The sequence below is a fragment of the Prionailurus viverrinus genome, chromosome B2 (genome assembly GCF_022837055.1).
Source record: "Prionailurus viverrinus isolate Anna chromosome B2, UM_Priviv_1.0, whole genome shotgun sequence".
In the NCBI taxonomy this organism is placed as follows: Eukaryota; Metazoa; Chordata; class Mammalia; order Carnivora; family Felidae; genus Prionailurus; species Prionailurus viverrinus.
The window spans coordinates 85,970,195-85,989,311 of NC_062565.1; the positions used below are offsets into that span (position 1 = coordinate 85,970,195).

Genomic DNA, 19,117 nt, shown 5'->3' on the forward strand with positions numbered 1-19,117 from the left:
TTATCTGGGTGGGTCCTATGTAATCATGAGGGTTCTTAGAAGAGAGAGGCAGGGGGGTCAGGAAAGGAGATCAGAGACAAAGAGAGATTTAATGATACTACATGCTGCTTTTAAGATAGAAGAGGGGGCCATGGACCTAACAATATGCATGACCTATAGAAACTGGAGAAGGGAATGAGATGGATTTTCCTCTGGAGCTTCCAGGTGGAAGAGAGCCCTGCTGGTAACTTCATTTAGCCCTGTTACATCCATTTCCGACTCCTAACCACCAAAACTGTAAAATAATAAATTTTGTTGTTTTAAGCCATTAAATTTGTGGTAATTTGTTATAGCAGCAGTAGGGAACTAGTACACCAGCCTAAAGCATTGCCTGTAGATTCATGAGTTAAATAAGTAGTTGTTTCGATTTCAGTTCTAAGTAGTGAAGGGTTTTATTACCCCATTGCTAACTGACATGCTCTTTGAAGCAGAGATTTTGTTTTCTTTGGATGAAAACACCCAACTATTTAAAAAAGTAAGACATATGCTAGGAACCAAAAACTGACAAAATGTGAAGAACAAGCCAACAAGTAACACAAGAAAGACAACTATATTACCAGAATTTATCTTTGTCAAAATTCTTTTTCAAGATGTATACCCCATTTAATTCATAGACAACCATACAGAGTGAATAATCTTAATGTTACACTTTCAAAAGAACTAAAACACAAATATGATCGAAGTTCTACAGCTAGAAATTAGAGCTTACAACCAGGTACAAGTCCTATTGATAATGAAGTTTATAACCTTCTGAACCATAGTAGTAAGAAAAAACATAATAATATGACTTTTATATTATAAAACTAAGACATTTTATAGTCAGTGTACAGTGTTATATAAAATCTGTGACTGAGAAGATTTATATGAAACTCTATCCTTCAGCAGAATGTGGTTTCAGATGAAAGCTTGCCTCTGTCAGAAATAATGTAATTATCATGCAGTAGCAGAAACAGAAAAATATTGTATTAGTTTTGCTTTGAACATGTATATGTAAATAGTGTTTGAAATGAGTGTTTGAAAATTTTGATGTTATAATAAAAATTCTGATTTAACTTTTTTAAACTTTATTTATTTTGAGAGAGAGAGAGAGAGAGAGAGAGAGAGAGAGAGACATAAGCAGGGGAAGAGCAGAGAAAGAGAGAGAGAATCCCAAGCAGGCTCTTCTTTGTCAGCGCAGCGCTCTAAGCGAGGCTTAATCACAGGAACCATGAGATCATGATCTGAGCCGAAACCAAGAGTCAGAGGCTTAACTAACTGAGCCACCTAAGTACCCCCTCACCCCAGAATTCTGATTTCAGTAACTTTGCTGAGGACTTTAGGGCTAATGATGTCTTTCAAATTTTTTCTAAAGCTGTTTTCATCAGAAATATTGATTCCAATCATGAAAGAACCAATACCAAGGTATAGAGTAGAGTACCATAAGAGAATTCCATCCAGTTCTTACTGTTGACTATATGTGGCCTCTCAACTGAGGCGATGACATTTCATAAATGAGCATTGCAAAACACAAACATTGGTGAATTCCTCATCCTTGCACAAAGTACTTGCCTCTTTAATAGATGTTATTCTAAAAAACACTTAACTTTATACTGATATTTAACCATCTACAGCAGTGCTATTCAATTGGAAAAAAATAAAAATAAATGTATGAAATTGATTTTAAGAATTGAGGTTAATGAAATTAATTTATTTTAAATTAATTAATTTAAATAATACATTTTATTTAATATGACACATCTAAAATATTTCAAAAGGCAGCTAACAAAAACTTGTTATTTTACGTTCCTTTTTTATGCTACGTCTTTAAAATCTAATGTATATTTTACATTTATTTCATATCTCAATTCAGACTATCCACATTTAAATGCTCAATAACCGCATGTTGTTCAGTAGCTACCATATTGGATATCCCAGCTCTAAAGAGAAGTTGTGAAAAAGAAAGTAGATTATTGACATCACTTTGTACAAAGGGGATTGAAAAATAATTGGGGGAGTATTCTATAATTGCTTCTAGGAATACATCACAGAACTCCTGAATTAAAAATCTGCAATAGTAGATTGGAATTTATAACTGGAAATTATAATTTCATTTATTTTTATTTTTTTAATGTTTATTTACTTATTTTGAGAAAGAAAGCGAGAGAGAACAGAATGTAACTGCAAACATGGGGAGGAACATAGAGTAAGTGGAGAGAGAATCCCAAGCAGGCTCCACACTGTCAGTGCAGAGCTGGATGTGGGGCTCAAACTTACAAACCATGAGATCATGACCTAGGCCGAAGTCAAGAGTTGGATGCCTAACCAACTAAATCTTCTCTAGGTTTTGGGAACTACTGACATGTTAAAGTGGCTGTAAATAGTGACTAGTTGACAAAGTAGCAAAGGTTCTAGGGTCAGAACATTCAGATTATAGAGTCCCAGAGACTTTGATTTAAAATCAGGCACTGACTTATTGCCAGTGGAACATGACCAAGTTGCTTTACTTTTCTTTCTCAGCCTTGGCCTTTGCTGAGGTAAAGTACATACACCTCATAAAATCATTAATGAATTAAATAAAACAGTTTCTATGTATAAAGAATCTTGCAAAGTACCAAATAATTAGTAACATGTTTTACTAATTATAATATGATGCTAATGAGCCCAAAGTGTGGCGTTTTATCATTAAATGGGCCTTAGTTCTATAATCCCTCCACGACTCTGATGTCATTTCTAATTTTCATTATCTCTCTTGAAATTCTGCCCTGTGCTAGTTGGCTTAGAGTGCCCTAACCAAATACTACAGATTAAGTGATTTAAACAACAGAAATTTATTTTTTTCACAATTCTGGAGAGTAGAAGTTCAAGATCAAGGTTCTGTCAGGGCTGGTTTCTGGTAAGACATCTCATCCTGGCTTTTAAACAGCTGTTTGTTTGTTTGTTTGTTTGTTTGTTTTAATTGTGTCTTCATAAAGCTTCTTTTCTGTGCAAGTGCAGAAAGAGAGAATATTCTGGGATCTCTTCATCTTCGTATAAAAACACCAGCCCTATTGGTTTAGGGTTCCACCCTGATGACATAATTTTACCTTAAGGCCCTTTCTCCAAATGCAGTCACATTGAGATTGAAGGCTTCAACACATAAATTTGAGGGACACAATTCAGTCCTTAACAGTGCCATTGGTTAGTATCACTATGTACTTATTGCCCAAACACACAGCTGCAATCTTCCTGCCCAGGAAAGTTATGTCTTCTTGAACCTTGAAACTTCCTCCTTGCACAATCCCAAAGCAAATCAAGAATAGAATCTATCTGAAAATCATAAATATGTTAGGCATCAGCTTCCACAATTGTTCAGCAAAGCATGCCAACTCACAAACAAAAGAAATACCAGGATTAGACTATAAACAAATAAATAAAACTGACTCACCAGGAAGAGATCTTTTCTTTGATAACAGCTGTATTTTACCATGAAGTTAATTATTTGGGGTTATAATCTTTTGGAAGAAACTGACTTCTCAATTCTTGACTGTGTAGTGTTGTGATAATCATCAAGAAATGTGTTTTGGACAATTTCATACATAATGTAGGGCTGCTAACATAAGAAAATGGCCAAATTATAGTTTAATGAGAAAAGTATCTTGAATTTGTCTCTAATCTTTCATTCCAACTTTCTATTACATATATAGAGCTCATCATATCTTTGTTCTTCTATTTTTCTCATCTACTTTTTGAACCTAGGCCTATCCCTCTCACTTTCCTTCCTTACTATAACTTACATTCTCTACTGTATTATAATGTTCCCTCCCAACCCAGTGGCAGCCACCCTCCACCTCCCTATTTATTACTTGCCAAATGTCATTGATGACTTCCTTCTCTGGCCCAAGTATGAGAATCAATTGTTGTAAAATAAGTGATGAGGCAAATACACCAGGTCAAAATGCGATCCCAGAAACACACCAAATTGGTACTCTTCTTACCTGTATTCTCTACTACATACCTAAATTCTCTACTTATTTTAGATAGCACCACACCGATTTCAGTTCTTTATTTTAGTCTTTTTTTTCATAGGCTTAAACCTAACTGAAATCCACTTCTATTTTTAGAGCAAACACCAACTCTTTTTTTTTTCCTTCAGCTCCTTTGTCTATAATTAGATGTTACTTCAAAGGAAGGAGAGGTCTTGGCCCTTTCATAGCTCTCTTTGGCAGCAATATGATTGACAGTAATGATATACACTCATAACTGTCTTAATGTAGTTTGATGGGGTTAAATGCACAGTTAGTTCTCTCTTGTGACATTACATTTCAAAGACCAATTTTAAAATACATTTTTTTCTCAGAACTGATAAACATTGCAAGTTCCTCTTGTTCTGAAATGTGAAATTTATCGGGCTGAAGATGATACCCAGAATTTAATTTAACTTATTTAAAAATTATATTTAATACAATAAAAGATACGATCAAAATGTGCTATTCCTGTAATTATACCAAGAAAGAGGGAGAAACATTTACATGTACCTTAAATGTTAAGGACGCTTGTGACATTTAAGGATTTCCTGGAAAATCCTGCCATTTTTGTCTGACACAGCGATTCTCTGATGAGGTACCAGAAGACAGATGTGCTTGGTTTTTGTCTCAACCAACCTCAGGGACTGAACTAAATAGTAACTCAGACTTGACTGCTGATGGTGGGTGTTATTGTCCCCAACTTTAACACTGTCTATAGCTGCTTCTGCTTATTCATTGATGAAATATCTCATGTAGTTTTAAAGACGATTAGCAAGGGATTAACATTTTATTTTCATGATAATTAATAATGCAATTAGTATATTGCTATACTAGCCATGTTACTATTTTTTTGATAAAGTTTATTTATTTATTTTGAGAAAGAGATAGTGTGCATGCATGAGTTGTGGAGGGGCAGAGAGAGAGGAAGAGAGAGAGAGAATCCCAAGCAGGCTCCACACTCTCAGTGCAGAGGCCAACACAGGGCTCGAACTCACACACCATGAGATCATGACCTGAGCCAAAATCAAGAGTTGAACACTTACCTGACCGAGCCACCCAGGCACTCCACTATGTTTTTTTTTTTAATTCAAGTATAATTAACATAGAATGTTATATTAGTTTAGAGTATACAATATAGTGACTCAACAATTCTATACATTACTCAGTGCTCATCACAATAAGTGTACTCTTAATCCCCTTCCTCTATTTTACTTACCACCACCCCCCACCAGCAACCACCGATTTGTTCTCTATAGTTAAGACTGTTTTGTTGTTGTTGTTATTTCTTTTCTTATTTGTTTAGTTTGTTTCTTAATTTCCACATATGAGTAAAATCAAATGGTGTTTGTCTTTTTCTGACAGACTTATAACACTTAGCATTATGCCCTCTAAATTCATCTATGTTGTTGTAAATGGCAAGATTTCATTTGTTTTTATGGCTGAGTAGTATTGCATTACATGTATATTCCACACATTCTTTATCCATTCATCTATCAAAAAAGACACTTGGGTCACTTCACATCTTGGCTATTATAAATAATGCTGCAATAAACATAGGGATGCATATGTCTTTTCAAATTAGTGTCTGTGTTTTCTTTTAAATACCCAGCAGTGGAATTATTGGATCATATGGTAATTCTATTTTTAATTTTTTTGAGGAACTTCCATACTGCTTTCCACACTGGCTGCACCAGCTTGTATTCTCACCAACAGTGATTGAGGGTCCCTTTCTCTCCTCATCCTCACCAGCACTTCTTATTTTTCGTATTTTTACATTTGGCCATTTTGAAAGGTGTGAAATGATATCTCATTGTGGTTTTCATTTGCATCTCCCATAGCAGTGATATTGGGCATCTTTTCCTGTGTACATTGGCCATCTCTAAATCTTTGGAAAAATGTCTATTCATGTTCTCTGCCCATTTTTTAGTTGGATTATTTGTTTTTTGGGGGGAACATTTTTTTTTTTTAAATTTTTTTTTTCAACGTTTATTTATTTTTGGGACAGAGAGACAGAGCATGAACGGGGGAGGGGCAGAGAGAGAGGGAGACACAGAATCGGAAACAGGCTCCAGGCTCCGAGCCATCAGCCCAGAGCCTGACGCGGGGCTCGAACTCCCGGACCGCGAGATCGTGACCTGGCTGAAGTCGGACGCTTAACCGACTGCGCCACCCAGGCGCCCCTTGGGGGGAACATTTTGAGTTGTATAAGATCTTTATATATTTTGGATATTAACCCCTTATCAGATATATCATTTGTGAATATCCTCTCCCATTCAATAGGTTGTCTTTTTGCTTTGTTGATTGCTTCCTTTGCTGTACAAAAGCCTTTTATTTTGATATAGTCCCACAAGTTTAATTTTGCTTTTATTTTCCTTGCCAAAAGAGACAAATCTGGAAAAAATTTTTTCTGTGGCTGATGTCAAAGCTATATTACTGCCTACATTTTTTTTCTAGGAACTTTATACTTTCAAGTCTCACATGTAGGTCTTCAATCCATTTTGAAGTTATTTCTGCTTTTTGTAAGGAAGTGGTCCAATTTCATTCTTTTCCATTTCCTTTGTCAAAGATTAATTAACTGTATATTTGTGGGTTTATTTCTGGGCTATCCGTTCTATTCCATTGATTTATGTATCTATTTTAGTGCCACTACTATACTGTTTTGATCACTATAGCTTTGTAGTGTATGTTGAAATCTGGGATTGTGATACCTCCAGCTTTGCCCTTCTTTTTCAAGATCAGTTTGGTTAGTAGAGGTCTTTTGTGGTTCCATTTTAGGATTATTTGCTTTAGTTCTGTGAAATTTTAAGATTGTTTGCTTTGGTTCTGTGAAAAAAATACTGTTGGTATTTTGATAGGGATTACATTAAATCTGTAGATTGTTTTGGGTAGTATAGACATTTTAACAATATTTGTTATTTCAATCCATGAGCATGGAGTATCTTTCCATTTATTTGTGCTGTCTTTAATTTCTGTCATCAGTGTTTTTTAGTTTTCAGAGTACATTTATTTCACTCCCTTGGTTAATATTATTCATAGATTTTTGTTCTTGGTACAATTGCAAATGGGAATGCTTTCTTAATTTCTCTTTCTGCTACTTCGTTATTAGTGTATAGAAAGCATAACAGAATTCTATATATTAGTTTTGTATTCTGTGACTTTACTGAATTAATTTATCAGTTTTAGTAGTTTTGGGTGGAGCCTTTAAAAACATTTTTTTATGGAAATTCATGACACAATTAGTGTAATGCTATGCCAGCTTTGTTACTATGTTATTTTGGACCTTTTTTGTCATTTTTATACATGAAATTTGCCATTTTTGATACACATGAGTAAAGTCACTTATTATGGCAATTTGATCATATATCTTTTAATTATTTAATAAACACTCCCTCGCTGAAAAAAATAAATATTGTAAATAAATGAGAACTTCATCCCCAATAAACCACATGAATAAATTAGTCATTTTCTAAAGATAGTGCATAAATATTTACTTTAAGAAGTTGTCAAGATGTGAAAAGTTACAATTTTTCTATTCATGGTAAGGCTATTAAACCAGAAATGCATCAGAAATTTAACAGGTGAAAAAACTAGTACACTAAAATAATTTTATTCATAGCATAATTTTGTTCGTAACATTATATTCAGGTGCATAATATCTTGAAAGAGATGAAGTGCATTGGTTGTTGCCAGCTACAGAGAGTTCTTGTTGTTGCTGTTGGCTTTTCCTTTTTATTCTTGATATGAGATTAGTAACTTGAGAAAGTAGTTAAGTTATAGCTCCATGTAAAAAGGTACAAGAGAGAGAACACAGAAAAAAAATCTATAATTAAGTTGTGGTAGCTTTAAAATAAATATGTTTGACCATAATCATTATTTTAGATTTATTGAAGCAACATGAATACAATCAACAGCATTTTGAGTTAGGAAATAGTACTTTAAGGGATCTGGAACATTACACAGACAAGTCTGTCTGTCTTTGATGAACCTCTGAATTAACAAACTTCACAAATGATATAAATGATATTTAAGGGTTAATTAGACAAGATCATTGGTTATTTATTATTGTCAATATTCTTCAGAAGCAAGTTAGCTAGTATTAGTTTCTATCACTAAGAACAGAGTAGATAAGCTGATAACTGATTATGTCAATTAACTATAATTGTTAGAATATTATTCTTCATGGAATTTATATTTATTTCATCAATACAAAATATATTTCTCTCTTTTTATTAGTAGTTTTTATGGTGATGATTAGAGATCTCTTTCTAAAAAGGGACTGGTTAAAAATCAAGTGAAAATTGACTCATTAAAATTGATTCATCTTCCTAGTTTGGCAGTGCTTTCACAGAAATGTCTAAAAGACTTACAGGGATTTTTTAAACAAATGAACAAATTACTTGTATATCATCAAAAAATAAGTACATGTCTTAAATAACATATATTCCTTTTAACCTTTATAGTAAAGGAATCACAGAGCTAACCATAAAGTACTGTGGAACTATCATGGATATCAATATTGATTGCAAATAGATTGCATATAGATTGCAAAATGTTTATTGATAAAGTAAACTTGAGTGTACTAAATATCATAAGAATTTTCTATATTGATTATCACTGAAACTTTATAATAAAAAGAACATTTCCTTTTTGGAATTTAAAAAAATTTAATGAGAAAAAGATCTGTTGTTTTCCATGAAGATAATTTCTAAGAAACATATAACATTTATAGTATATGTTTCCTTGTAGAGTCTCTCTTTTCTCTTTTTGGGAAAGGAGGGAGGGAACTCTGGGAATTTCATAGTCCTAACACGGTATTTATTTTTCCCTTAAATATCACATGCCTTTTATACACTTAGCTGATAAATGTCACTTAATATAAAAATGTTCATGAGAATATAAATCAGATGAATCCTTTTTTCCTTTAATATTTGCTTAACATTCAATATGCATTTGTTGACCCTTTACTTTGTGGTAGGCACTATTTCAGGATAGCATCTGTTGAAAGGAGAATGAATATTGAATTGCTTACATTTTTGTTTATCTATATTCCTTTTCTTTATTTACTCAGTCTTTGAGTTATGGTTCAAAAGAAGTCAAGATGATCCTAACACAATCTATTTTTAAGCCCCATGGTTCTGATATGATAATGGCAGCCATGTAAATCTAAATTTATCTACATATCCTCCATAAGAATATATATCATAGAAGTAAATACCTTTTCAACCAACTCCTATCAAATAACTAGAAGTCAAAGAATGCTAACAAGTTATATGCAAGTAGGATATCAGCTAAAGCACAGACCCAGACTGCAGTAAATGTAGAAGCCAGGAGGATCCTAGCAGTTGATAGAACACACAAAGACCGAGCAAACAAAAAAGAGAGTATCACTTCACATGGAGAAATACTGAGAAGAGGTCTGAGACTTGATGAGTTAGTGTAGTGGAAACCAAAAACAGGTTGACACAAAGTGCATACGATCAGGAAGACAGTTTGTTTTTTAAAATATATTCATTTAAATTCAAGTTAGTTAATATACGGTGTGGTATTGGCTTCAGGAGTAGAACCCATTGTTTCATATCTTACATATGCCACCCAGTGCTCATCCCAACAAGTGCCCTCCTTAATACCCATAACCCATTTAGTCCAACCCCCACCCACCTTCCCCTCCAGCAACCCTCAGTTTGTTCTCTATATTTAAAAGTCTCTTATGGTTTGCCTCCCTCTCCATTTTTATCTTATTTTTCTTTCCCTTCCCCCCATGTTCATCTGTTTTGTTTCTTAAATTTCACAAGGAGTGAAGTCATATGATAGTTGTCTTCCTCTGACTGACTTATTTTGCTTAGCATAATACACTCTAGTTCCATCCATGTTGTTACAAATGGTGAGATTTCATTCTTTTTGATCACTGAGTAATATTCCATTGTATATATCCCACAACTTATTTATTCATTCATCCATCCATCAATTGATGGATATTTGGGCTCTTTCCATAGTTTAGCTATTATTGACAGTGCTAAATTTAAAAGAAAGATTTAAATTTCCTTTGATCTTCATTGACAAGGTACTTTAGGTAGCTTTACCAACCAATGCAAAACTATTTTGCTAGCTCCTGTTCAGATGTATTGTGGGCTAGACTCTTTATGTAATAGTTACCCAAAATAAAATATTAATTGATGTGCATTAAGCATTGTGAATCTGCAACTGAGTTACTTTAGGAGTCACTAATGGAAGCTTTTAATGATCAAGCCATTTGTACTGTATAAAAAAAATGATCTTTGATGTTTCTCATTGTCCAAAAAAAAATTGTATCTTTCTCTCTTTGATTAATAACTAAGGAGAAATTATATTTGCTAAGAATCAAAGCACTTCAATATACCGGGATTACTTAAATTACATTTTCTGTGAATGTAGACTATATTCTAATTTTTTTCTGCCTTTATAATGCTCTTTCAACTTTATGTGTGAGAATATGTCATATACACATTTAAAAAAAAATTTCTTTAAGATTTTCTTTAAAAAATTATGTTTATTTATTTTTGAGAGAGAGAGAGAGACAGAGTACGAGCAGGGAACGAACAGAGAGAGAGGGAGACACAGAATCTGAAGCAGGCTCCAGGCTCAGAGCTGTCAGCCTGTCAGCACAGAGCCCGACATGGGGCTTGAACCCATAAGCTGAGAGATCATGACCTGAGCTGAAGTCGGACGCTTAACCGACTGAGCCACCCAGGCACCCCTTAAAAAACAATTTCTTTTTAAAAAAAAAACTAATAAATTTTCAATCCTATACCTGAATTCATTTGCAAATTCTTTGTGTATCTTGAAGACCTCCTATTATAAGTTTCCAAGATCCAGCTTTGACTAACAAAACTGAATAAGAAATGTTTGCCCTTTATTCTCTTGAGCATCATAAGTCACTCTATTTGAGGCATGCCCAGCAACACACCCACCTTCTTGCTTTCTATTGGAGGCCTTCTACTCTGTGGTTCTGTAAAATTTATTAGGATTGATACAAAGCTGATAGCTGCTGGCAGAATGATTGATGAAAGACAAAAGCATATTTCTTCAGCTTACAATTTAACTTCAGTGAGAAATCTATACCTATTTCTATATAGATATTTATTTTTAAAGATTATCAAAGAAAAGAGTTTCTATATTTTTACATTCCAACCTAGAAAGATCTTGAAATTATAGTAATATCAATTGATCTTTATCAAATTCAGTTTTGTTGGGCCAGCCAAATTATTTTCTTTAGATTGTTTATAGTAGAAATATGAGCTTATCTTTTGTATAAATAAATTCTCTTCAGACCAAAAGTTTCAATAGCAATTTTTAGGGGTATGGAAAAGAAAACGGTCTGGGTTCCCTTTGCAACTTGAAAATTACATTTAAAGTTAAATCTAAATAACAACATGACATTCAGGCAACAGAATAGCAGCTGCCTCCTGACAAGCATAATTTGCTTTTATGGTTCTGAAATTAATACTGGAACAATAGGGCAGCAGGGAAAAATGTATCTCTTATAAAAAGCCCTTGGCAAAATATAAGGTTTTTAAGTCCTGATTTCTGATGAACCGATTATAAAAATAATTACCTATTGTGTAATGTTAAGTTTTCTAATTCTGAGAAAATTTTATGAAGTATAGTACTCAATGCATGTAATATCTTGATAGGACAAATAACCCTGAAAATTGTTAATGATAAGTACAGATATGCTTTTTCTTCAGTGTACACCTGAAAGCCAAACAGAATATGCATTTCAATTACCAATGCCCTTCAACCAAAGACCATGAGAAAATACCTGTAATTGAATGCATTTGTACTGATTGACTTATTGCCATGACAGAGAAAGCACACTATGGAAGCTGTGGGATGTCTCAATAAGAGGGTGTTAGGAGGACTTGTTATAGGATTGGGACTTGTGTAAGATGATTTTGGGGAGAATTCTTGTCGCTAGTGGGCTTTGATCTGGAATGGATGCTTTCAGAAAGCAGGGGTAAGAATTCTGTTCTACAAGTTACAAAGAACAGGGGCACCTGGGTGGCTCAGTTGGTTAAGCATCTGACTTCAGCTCAGGTCATGATCTCATGGGTTGTGAGTTTGGGCCTCGCTTTGGGCTCTGGGCTGACAGCCCAGAGCCTGGAGCCAGCTTCAGATTCTGTGTCTCCCCCTCTCTGCCCCTCCCCTGCTCATATTCTGTCTCTCCCTCTCTCTCTCAAAAATAAACCATTATCCTGCAACTTTGCTGAATTCCTGTATCAGTTCTAGCAGACTTTTGGTGGAGTCTATCGGATTTTCCATGTATAATATCATGTCATCTGCAAAAAGCGAAAGCTTGACTTCATCTTTGCCAATTTGGATGCCTTTGATTTCCTTTTGTTGTCTGATTGCTGATGCTAGAACTTCCAGCACTATGTTAAACAACAGCGGTGAGAGTGGGCATCCCTGTCGTGTTCCTGATCTCAGGGAAAAAGCTCTCAGTTTTTCCCCGTTGAGGATGATGTTAGCTGTGGGCTTTTCATAAATGGCTTTTATGATCTTTAAGTATGTTCCTTCTATCCCGACTTTCTCAAGGGTTTTTATTAAGAAAGGGTGCTGGATTTTGTCGAAGGCCTTTTCTGCATCCATTGACAGGATCATATGGTTCTTCTCTTTTTTTTTGTTAATGTGATGTATCACGTTGATTGATTTGCGAATGTTGAACCAGCCCTGCATCCCAGGAATGAATCCCACTTGATCATGGTGAATAATTCTTTTTATATGCTGTTGAATTCGATTTGCTAGTATCTTATTGAGAATTTTTGCATCCATATTCATCAGGGATATTGGCCTGTAGTTCTCTTTTTTTACTGGGTCTCTGTCTGGTTTAGGAATCAAAGTAATACTGCCTTCATAGAATGAGTCTGGAAGTTTTCCTTCCCTTTCTATTTGTTGGAATAGCTTGAGAAGGATAGGTATTATCTCTGCTTTAAACGTCTGGTAGAACTCCCCTGGGAAGCCATCTGGTCCTGGACTCTTATTTGTTGGGAGATTTTTGATAACCGATTCAATTTCTTCGCTGGTTATGGGTCTATTCAAGCTTTCTATTTCCTCCTGATTGAGTTTTGGAAGTGTGTGGGTGTTCAGGAATTTGTCCATTTCTTCCAGGTTGTCCAATTTGTTGGCATATAATTTTTCATAATATTCCCTGATAATTGTTTGTATCTCTGAGGGATTAGTTGTAATAATTCCATTTTCATTCATGGTTTTATCTATTTGGGTCATCTCCCTTTTCTTTTTGAGAAGCCTGGCTGGAGGTTTGTCAATTTTGTTTATTTTTTCAAAAAACCAACTCTTGGTTTCGTTGATCTGCTCTACAGTTTTTTTAGATTCTATATTGTTTATTTCTGCTCTGATCTTTATTATTTCTCTTCTTCTGCTGGGTTTAGGCTGCCTTTGCTGTTCTGCTTCTATTTCCTTTAGGTGTGCTGTTAGATTTTGTATTTGGGATTTTTCTTGTTTCTTGAGATAGGCCTGGATTGCAATGTATTTTCCTCCCAGGACTGCCTTCACTGCATCCCAAAGCGTTTGGATTGTTGTATTTTCATTTGTTTCCATATATTTTTTAATTTCTTCTCTAATTGCCTGGTTGACCCACTCATTCGTTAGTAGGGTGTTCTTTAACCTCCATGCTTTTGGAGGTTTTCCAGATACAAAATCAATGTACAGAAATCAGTTGCATTCTTATACACTAACAATGAAACAACAGAAAGACAAATAAAGAAACTGATCCCATTCACAATTGCACCAAGAAGCATAAAATACCTAGGAATAAATCTAACCAAAGATGTAAAGGGTCTGTATGCTGAAAACTATAGAAAGCTTATGAAGGTAATTGAAGAAGATTTAAAGAAATGGAAAGACATTCCCTGCTCATGGATTGGAAAAATAAATATTGTCAAAATGTCAATACTACCCAAAGCTATCTACACATTCAATGCAATCCCAATCAAAATTGCACCAGCATTCTTCTCGAAACTAGAACAAGCCATCCTAAAATTCATATGGAACCACAAAAGGCCCCGAATAGCCAAAGGAATTTTGAAGAAGAAGACCAAAGCAGGAGGCATCACAATCCCAGACTTTAGCCTCTACTACAAAGCTGTCATCATCAAGACAGCATGGTATTGGCACAAAAACAGACACATAGACCAATGGAATAGAATAGAAACTCCAGAACTAGACCCACAAACATATGGCCAACTCATCTTTGACAAAGCAGGAAAGAACATCCAATGGAAAAAAGACAGCCTCTTTAACTAATGGTGCTGGGAGAACTGGACAGCAACATGCAGAAGGTTGAAACTAGACCACTTTCTCACACCATTCACAAAAATAAACTCAAAATGGATAAAGGACCTAAATGTGAGACAGGAAACCATCAAAACCTTAGAGGAGAAAGCAGGAAAAGACCTCTCTGACCTCAGCCGTAGCAATCTCTTACTCGACACATCCCCAAAGGCAAGGGAATTAAAAGCAAAAGTGAATTACTGGGACCTTGTGAAGATAAAAAGCTTCTGCACAGCAAAGGAAACAACCAACAAAACTAAAAGGCAACCAACAGAATGGGAAAAGATATTCGCAAATGACATATCGGACAAAGGGCTAGTATCCAAAATCTATAAAGAGCTCACCAAACTCCACACCCGAAAAACAAATAACCCAGTGAAGAAATGGGCAGAAAACATGAATAGACACTTCTCTAAAGAAGACATCCAGATGGCCAACAGGCACATGAAAAGATGTTCAGCGTCGCTCCTTATCAGGGAAATACAAATCAAAACCACACTCAGGTATCACCTCACGCCAGTCAGAGTGGCCAAAATGAACAAATCCGGAGACTATAGATGCTGGAGAGGATGTGGAGAAACGGGAACCCTCTTGCACTATTGGTGGGAATGCAAATTGGTGCAGCGGCTCTGGAAAGCAGTGTGGAGGTTCCTCAGAAAATTGAAAATAGACCTACCCTATGACCCAGCAATAGCACTGCTAGGAATTTATCCAAGGGATACAGGAGTACTGATGCATAGGGCCACTTGTACCCCAATGTTCATAGCAGCACTCTCAACAATAGCCAAATTATGGAAAGAGCCTAAATGTCCATCAACTGATGAATGGATAAAGAAATTGTGGTTTATATACACAATGGAATTCTACGTAGCAATGAGAAAAAATGAAATATGGCCTTTTGTAGCAACGTGGATGGAACTGGAGAGTGTGATGCTAAGTGAAATAAGCCATACAGAGAAAGACAGATACCATATGGTTTCACTCTTATGTGGATCCTGAGAAATTTAACAGGAACCCATGGGGGAGGGGAAGGAAAGAAAAAAAAAAAAAGAGGTTAGAATGGGAGAGAGCCAAAGCATAAGAGACTGTTAAAAACTGAGAACAAACTGAGGGTTGATGGGGGGTGGGAGGGAGGAGAGGGTGGGTGATGGGTATTGAGGAGGGCACCTTTTGGGATGAGCACTGGGTGTTGTATGGAAACCAATTTGTCAATAAATTTCATATAAAAAAATAAATAAACCATTAAAAAAAATTAGAAGTTGAGAAGAACAGAATGAGCTTCCTGCTGTGATTGGTAAAGGGGCAGAAGTTACTAATATTAGCCAGGACAGGGAGATCTACGGTCATTTTCATGGCTTCTCTGGTGTTTAAATTTTCTTTGTGTTCATATATACTTACACATTGATTATGTGTTTGCCTTGATTTATCATGGTAAAAAGGTGGCTCTCTTTGTGAAATTGTTAACGTTAAACGAGAACAAGCCTCCACCCACCTGTGAGTGCCAGGCAGGGTCCCTTCTGGCAAGATTTGCTTTTTCCCTTTCTCATAAAAAAAAAATGCTTTATTGAAAAGAGTCTTAAACTCTCCAGGTGATATGTTTGGGCAATTAAAGATGTTGTCAAAATAATCACTTAACATTTTTCAATTATCTGGTATGCTTTTCAAACTCTTCTGCAACAATTTTCTTTCCATAATTTATATAACATAAATATTTACAAACATTAATTACAAGTTTCACTAATAAGCATTTGCCAGGTATAAAAAGTGCTAACACCTTTATTGAGGTATAATTGGCATAAAATAAATGGTACATCTTTAAATGTATCATTGTATAAGTTTTGACATAGGTATATACTTGTAAAATAATCTCCACTAATAATATAATATACCCATTATGCCCATAAGTACAACAAAAATTTTTAAATATTTCCTAATAAGAAATTATTTAAATTATTTTTAATATTTACTTATTTTTGAGAAGTAGAGACAGTGCATGAGCAGGGGAGGGGCAGAGAGAGAGGGAGACACAGAATCTGAAGCAGGCTCCAGGCTCTGAGCTGTTAACACAGAGCCTGACATGGGGCTCAAACCCATGAACCATTAGATCATGACCTGAGCCAATGAGCTGGATGCTCAACTGACTGAGCCACCCAGGTGCCCCAACAAAAAAATTACTTAGCTAATAACTATTACTGTATCAATTTTATTTCTTCTATCTTTTATTTCTGTCATTCTTGGGCTTAGTACCCTGCCCCAACAAGATGTTCTAGAAGAAATGTAGCCTGAATATGAAAATCACTGGAGGGAGAAGTCAGCCACATGAGCTGATAGTAGAAATTTACACAGCCAGACAGAATACAGTGCTCCAGTTTATCTTCTTAGTGGCAAGTGTCAAAATTGTCTTTGGCTGATATACACAAAATAGGATTTTGGATAGTTCACAGAATCACCTGGAATGCTGGACAATTAAAGATGTTGGACTCAAAATTGGTTTGGACCAACAAGGCAGAACAGTAGCCAAGGGGGTCTGGTGAGGACGTGATGCCACAGCTGCTGCAGCTTGGATGCTGAGCACATCTGGTTCCACAGTCATCACTTCTGAACACTTAAAGATCCACTGGAAAATCAGAAACTGTTGATCCTAGAGATTCAGTGTTGCCAGTGGCTTAGCCATCACCTACCACCACCTTGCTTCTTTCCATCAAAGTTCAGAGCAGCTGCATCTGAGTAGCCAAGCCTGGTTGTTGTTGTTATTGTGCTCTGGTTTCAAAGAGGCACTGAGAAAAGTGAGCATTCAGTGTTTTCAGCCTTGAGTGTGGGTAGCAAGTTTTGCCTTCCACCAAGACATAAGGTGATTTCATCCATAATAGAAACGGGAAATAGGCAGCAAGTGATGGACAGCAAATAATAAAAGGCAATTTTCCACTGGAGTCCAAAATGAGGTAGTTTACATATTGATTGCAAAACAGCCATTTTAGAAGGGAAAACAAGCAGCAGTCTGTCTTTAGTCTGTGATTTCTTAGCAAATCCTCACCACTCAGGGACAAACGACTAACAAGAGTAAGCCAGGATTTCGGTCTCTGCAAGAGGACAAGATAAAAACCTAGTAGGACACATTTACAAATCTGGTGATAACACTCAAAGTAGTTGCTAAATAGAATTTTTGCCTCTGGATGATCCACAATATACTCAGGTAAAGAGAAAAACAGACCAGGATCTAAATAGTGACTGTGGCTCATCCCATTCCCCATGCCAGCTCAAGAAGGACTCATTGTTCTCCACTTTGTCTCCCATCACTTTGGCACCATGATAATGTCCTCTACCTACCCACCCCTTTATTCCTGGCTCACAGGGACACTCTGTAGACCATAAATACCAAGGCAGTGTATCCACAACATCAACTTAATTTCTCTACTGCTTCCAAGCTCTATTATAACAACTGGGAAAAGCCTGCCTCTCAGAAACCATGACACATCAATCTATGCTAAGACTCTGTATCTGACTTCAAAAAGAGAGAAAGAGAGGCTTAAATCTTAAGTGCCCCAATTCCATCATACCTAAAGATACTGTTTTTTTTTTCTCCTTATCGATTATCCAGTGAATTTGAGCATGCTTGAATCTATACGTAAGATAAACAGTGGGCCCACCTATGAGGACTTGAGAGGGCAAGATAGTTTTAAGAGAATGCTGAATATAACAAAACATTCCATACTCTAAAGGAGTCACCAGCATTTGAGATCAGCAGTCTCCACTGGATCTATTGAGAGATGCCAAAATTCATGTCCACCATGACTGCAACCTTGTGAGGAATGCATTGTTGGTGGACCAAGGCCCTTTTCTTTCTTCTACAAGGAGCAGGAGACAGAATATTCCCCTTCTCCTACTCAAAAAGTATTTGGAAAGAGGTTCGGAGAGAAAACACAAACACTCATAGAACTGGGATTTTCTTCAAGAGGGAAGGGTGAGAATTTCCTTCCTTATTGGGATGCCTGCTTAGGCAGAAGAAGTGCTGAAGTCTTGTCACATACAGCACAGAAGAAAAGAGAATTGGAATCAGCTGGCCTGGTGGATCACTGCCAGATGTAAAGAGAGTTAGAACCACACTTAAATTCCCAGCTCCTAAGGAATAGAGCTGGAATGCAATGTAGGTCCATTATGTCTCCATAGAGGATGGAAGAAAATGAAGTGCCAAGTCTACACTGCATGACAAACAAGGAGATGTTGTGATGGAATGCAGTAGAGTTGTAGCCAGTCTCCTCAGGACTCCTAGGAGACTTGCATGGGAACAAACCACTCACCAGAGGGGCACATTGGAGACATCTTCCATTTCATGTCCAAACAAAATGAACTTCAACAGTTGTTAAAGTCAACCAAGAAGAGATGTTTATAATTTTCTCATTCTACCTCCCGAAACAAAACACAGGGGAAGCTAGTCCCAGAGAGACAATGCAATCTAAGAAATGGATGAGGAACATGGAGGCAGTTTACAGGAAGTTGCGTCCTAAGAGCAGAATCAAAGTTTTTGAAGAGAATGCAGAATAAAGTAATATCCAAGGAGCTAGAATTGAGACCACTGGGGTGGGCCACACTGGTTACACTACCAGAGGGCCTTTAATGAGCCTAAAGCCTGAATGCACACTCTTGGCCCTCAGTGCAGCATAGATGCCACCTTGGCAGTCTTTATAATCTCTAATCATCCATCTTCTCCAGTTTTCCTCTACAAGACCTGTAAGTTAGAGATTTTCTATTCTTTTTTAAAATTCTCAATC

At 36.0% G+C, this 19,117-nt stretch overlaps 1 pseudogene; it reads right to left on the reverse strand.

The window, feature by feature from the left end:
- LOC125166474 (glyceraldehyde-3-phosphate dehydrogenase-like) overlaps positions 1 to 16,941 on the reverse strand; it is a 32,296-nt pseudogene extending 15,355 nt beyond the window's left edge.
- Between the last annotated feature and the right edge of the window lie 2,176 nt (positions 16,942 to 19,117).